This window comes from Tupaia chinensis, unplaced genomic scaffold, assembly GCF_000334495.1.
Source record: "Tupaia chinensis unplaced genomic scaffold, TupChi_1.0 Scaffold000147_1, whole genome shotgun sequence".
Taxonomy (NCBI): domain Eukaryota; kingdom Metazoa; phylum Chordata; class Mammalia; order Scandentia; family Tupaiidae; genus Tupaia; species Tupaia belangeri.
In genome coordinates this window covers 89,369-94,828 of record NW_006159617.1, presented here as the reverse complement: position 1 = coordinate 94,828, position 5,460 = coordinate 89,369, and the positions used below count along the sequence as shown (strand labels likewise).

At 37.4% G+C, this 5,460-nt stretch overlaps 1 protein-coding gene and 1 pseudogene across 1 annotated transcript in view; one reads left to right on the top strand and one right to left on the bottom strand.

Annotated features, from left to right (window-relative positions):
• KIF27 (kinesin family member 27) overlaps positions 1 to 5,460 on the bottom strand; it is a 127,937-nt gene that overhangs the window by 104,865 nt on the left and 17,612 nt on the right. The window lies entirely within an intron of this gene.
• On the top strand, positions 1,325 to 1,775 carry LOC102487633 (enhancer of rudimentary homolog pseudogene; annotated as a pseudogene).

Below are 5,460 nucleotides of genomic sequence, written 5' to 3'. Positions count from 1 at the left end.
CGAGAAATCACCCCCCAGGGGGGATGGTCACGCCGCAATCCCTTCTCCTCCATTCTCCTCTCGGGATCTTGGGCACGCACGCACACGCGCCCGGCGTTGAGTTTTAAGCCACCGGGATGTGAACCGTGGTCAACTACGTGGGAGTCCAGCGACATAGCCATTACAGTAACTGCTGGTTCCCCCTGGCGTGAGTTTTAAGCCACCGGGTCCAGGACGCGAACCGTGGTCAAGTACATGGGAGTCCAGCGACATAGCCATTACACTAACTGCTGTTCCCTGAAATTTAGATATTTATAATTAATGATATAAATATGTTCACAACAACCCAATCACTATTTATAATTATTTCACTGTTTAAAATACCATTTGGGGACCAAATGGTAGCATAGTAGCTAAGACACTGGATGTTCCCACATGGCCAACCATGGTTCATGTCCTGGACCTGGTACCTTGCTTTCTCACTTTACCTCTGTGTGTATGTGTGTGTGTGTGTGTGTGTGTGTGTGTGTGTGTGTGTCTCTCTGTTCAAATTATTATTTAACAAATATTTATCTACTCTGTACCATGAATAAATAAATAATTTTTTAAAAATGCCATGTGGACAAAGATTAAAACTTGATAAGGCCCATTTTTATCAGGAATATGAAAATACTGGTCCTCTAATGTACTATGATACTGTAAACTGATAGAGCCTGTCAGAGAATTATAATACCAATAGTGCAAAAAAATTTAGGGGGTAGGGGTAGTGTAGTAGTAATACAACTGGATCCACACAGAAAAGTCCTGAGTTCATATCCCAGGGTCTTCCTGTGCATGAAAGATGCACATCCATGATCCAGGATGGCTGAGATCCTGAGGAAGATCAGGCATGAGCTCCCTTGTTGGGGATGAATGGCTGTCTGTCTCCCTGTCTGTCTCACGCTCTCATGGAAGAAACAAACATTTTTTAAAATGATCACCCAGGTGAGCAATCCCTTTCAGGGACTAAGACAACTGAAGAGTTTCTGCTCAGACTTCACCCTCCAGACCCCAAAATCCACCAGACTGATAGAAGGGGCAAAGTGCAGGCTCTTTGAGAAGTCATCTGCATTTGAGCTATGAGCAATCCTTTCAGGAGCTAAGACAACTGAAGAATTTCTGCTCAGACCTTTCAGACCCTAAGACCCACCAAACTGGGAGAAAAATAGAACTGCATGCCTCTGAACATAGATTAACTTCAAGAAATTAGGAAGAAACGTATAATTCATCAGATGACCAGAAACTACCATAGAGGCATAAGAAGTATGAGAAACCGAAGCTCTTGTGTGGTGGCGGTGTTGGCAGGGGCTGCAGTGAAGAGAGTTTGGCGTAATGTCTCATACCATTTTGCTGGTACAGCCCACCAAGAGGCCAGAAGGCAGAACTTACGCTGACTATGAATCTGTGAATGAATGCATGGAAGGTGTTTGTAAAATGTATGAAGAACATCTGAAGAGAATGAATCCCAACAGTCCCTCCATCACATATGATATCAGTCAGTTGCCTGATTTCATCGACGATCTGGCAGACCTCAGCTGCCTTGTTTACCGAGCTGATACCCAAACATACCAGCCATATAACAAAGACGGGATTAAAGAGAAGATCGACGTGCTCATTCGTCGGCAGGCCCAACAAGCTGGGAAATAATTGAGCTGGAAGCATTAGGGGGATGGGGTGGACTTGGAATACAGGTGTGTACAGCGTGCTGTAGTGAAAGTTTTTGTATCATAGTATCCTGTTTCCATTTTGTTACACTCTAGCCCGATGAAATGTGAGGATTTTGCTTAATCTCAACCCCTGTTGCCCCTTTTTTCTTTTTTTTTACTTAAACATTTTTATGATGATTTAGATGGAGATTGCTCCTTGTCAGTTAATATTGGCTCCAATCTTTTAAACCATTCATACCTGTTTTGTAACACTCGCTGTACTAACACTTCAAGATGGGGTGGGAGGTGGTGACACAGTTTAGTTATGTCTTCAAGATAAAGTCTTAGTGAAAAATAAAAGTTCTTTAGTTATTAAAAAAAAAAAAAAAGAAGAAGACGCTATCATTTTTTGATTGGGGACCTGCAAAAATTCCATGGCCTCAAGGGAAAACAACAACTTCTCGTGCACAAACAGTACAAAGGAATTCATGGAAATGTCAGATAAATCATTTAGAATATTCATAGCAACAAAGCTAACAGAGATGCAAGAGAAGAGAGATAATGAACTCCAGAAGTTGCAGGAGAAAAGAGTCAACGAGTTCTGGGAGGTGCGGAAGTTCTTGCATGAGTTAAGAGAGGAAAAACACACCATAAAAAAAAATCTCTGTCCTAGAAAATTTCACCAAGACTGAGAAAATAACCCAACAAAATGAAAATAATATACAAGAAATATTAGATACCATTAAACATTCAAAGATCCAGATAATCAGTATCCCAGAAGGTAAAGAAACTAATAAAGGCACTGATAATCTATTCCATGAAATCCTGGAAGGAAACTTTCCAAATCTAGAGAGGCATTCAAATATCCAGACCCAAGAAACACAAAGGACTCCACCTAGAATCAACCCAAGAAGATTTCCTCCAAGGAACATCATAGTCAGATTGACCAAAACCACATAGACAAGATACTAAAATTGGCAAGAAAGAAATGTCAAGTTACTTACAAAGGGTATCCCATCAGGTTAACAGCAGACTTCTCATCAGAAACAATGTGAGCAAGGAAAGAATGGGAAAATATATTCAAAATGTTAAGTGAAAAACAATTTCGACCAAGAATTCTATACCCTGCAAGACTATCCATCATATGGGAAGAAAGATAAAAACATTCTCAGATAAACAAAACCTGAAAGAATTTACCAACACCAGTCCAGCTCTCCAAGAAGTTCTGAAGGAAGTGCTATACCAGAAAAACTAAAGACAGATACACAGAAATACGAATCCAAAAAGCAACCTAGAAAATGGCCAACTTAATGGTAGGGACAAATTTGGAATTGAATGCTAATTTTTGGAAATTAAACAAAAGATCAGATCACAACAGAAGAGAGATTAATTATATGAGATGGAACTGGTGAAATAAAATTTGACTTTTGACTAAAATATGACTGAGTTTTTCCTATGCTTTATTTTCCAGATGCAAGGTATTTTTTTGTCTTGAGTTGTTGATAGGCTTATCTCCTTTCTATTTGAATAGGATCCTAACCATTTTCCTGGCTTTAAGTCTTAAGGAGATTTCTCCTAACATTTTGTAATTTTAATTTATTAAAGCTAAAACTGCTTTTCTTGACATTAAAAAATACATTTAAAAAACTATTTAATGACCACAGTAAGCTCTATATAGCCTCAGCTAGGTGCTACTTTATAGTGTGTTCATTCTAGTCAGAGTTTTATGCCTAAAGTCAGATATGTATTCACAGACATGTATATATCAACTGAACTTGCTATTGAATGTATTTAATTAAGATTTTTTTGTACATCAATAAAATGTGAAAAAAAAAAAGAGGCATGGAAAGCAATTGTAGATATCACATACAGTGTGGAGGGAGGGTGGGAAATGGCAGAGGGTGAGAAGTAGGGAATCAAAGGGGGAAAAATGCAAAATACATAAGAAAGAAGAAAGGAAAAATTATTTGTTGATGATAACATGTATAGTAATATTATTAAGCCAATATACAGTATATCTGGATGGGAAATTCCATTTTGTATGCTGTGATGATGTACAGTGAATGAATGTAAAATAAATTAATTAAGATTTTAAAAAAATAATTTAAAAATGATCATCCCTGGGGCCAGCAGGTGGTGTAGTGATTAAAATACTAGACTCCCACATGCCTGACTATGGCTCAAGTCCCAGATCTGGCCACTTGCTTTCTCACTTTTCCTCTTTCTCTCTCTGGTGAGGGCACATACTCTATAGCAATTTAACAATAATAAATAAAATTAAGTATTTTTTAAAAAGTGATCATCCCTTAGCTCATATACAGTCCTAAAGAAATATGTACATAACAAAAAAATGTCAAATAAGACCAGTAAAGATTCCATGTAATTATGAAAAATCCAAATGACCAAATAAGTCCATTAGTAAGAGAATAGCTATTTGACCATAGTATAGTGAGCCAGCTAGTGGCATAGTGGTTAAGGCAGCTTGATTCCATATGGCTAACAGTGTGGTTCAAGTCCCAGACTTGAAAAACATGCTGGGTGTATGTGTTTGCATGCCTAAAATCCCAAAAGAAGAAATGCAGGAGAAGGGATTGTGAAGTGACTGTCTCCCATGGGGAGTGATTTCTCACTTTCCCCCTTTCTCTCTCTGACTCTCTGGTAGGTGCACACACCTTTTACAAAATTAAAAAAAAAAAAAGCATACAATGCACCTACTTTAAAATACATATCTAAGATCTATAAAGTTAAAACAAAAAAAGCAATTGTAGAGCAGATTTCATGTGAGTAAAAGAAAACATACATTTGTCTGTAAAGACTACTAAAAATACGAAAACATCTCATGGTGGTTGCTTTTACAGAGTTAGAACAGGGTGAGAGAAAAGAGGAAAACTTATATTTTTCTGTTGTAATATTTAAATCTTTACCAGTAAAAATACTTTAAAAATATTTTATTTACATTTGTCATAAATCTTTACGGCATATGATATGGTTTTTAAAAGCATGCATGCAGTATGTGATAATCAAATCAGGGATATTACTATATATATCATTTTCAAACATTTTAAAATAAATATAGTTGTAAAATAAATTAAAAGTTTTAAATATAGTTAAAAAATAAGCTAAATAAACATACTGTAGAGAACTGAAGAAACATAAAAACAGATGACAAGACAACCTAATAAACTAAACTGTATAAATTTAGGACAAAAATAAAGATTTCTGATAAAACATTATTGAAAGTCCCCTCAATGCAACAGGTACAAGCGGCACTACTAAAATTTTTAAATTATTTATTTAATTTTAATGATCACCATTATTATTATTTTAATTCACCAGACAGAGACAGAGAAAGAGAGAGAAAGTGAGAAAGCAAGCTGCCAAGTCCAGGACCTGAACCATGGTCAACCATGTGGAGTCCAGCATCTTAACTACCAGATCCTCTACTGGCCCTGTTATTACTAAAATTTAAAGCAGGCAGGTACAGGAGAAATGTTCACTATAATAAAAAAGATAAATCTAGGACCAGCAGTTGGTGTAATGACTATATCACTGGACTCCCACATACTTGACCGTGGCTCGAGTCCTGGACCCAGTGGCTTAAACTCACGCTGGTCTCCTGTGTGTCCATGCCCACGATCCAGAGAGGAGAATGGAGGAGAAAGGATTGGGGCGTGGCCATCCCCCCCTAGGGGGTGATTTCTTGCTTCCTGTCTGTCTCTGTCTTTCTGGTGAGTGCACATCCCCTATAGCAAAAACCTTTCAAAAAAAAAAAAAAAGAAAAACTTACATGGGGTCA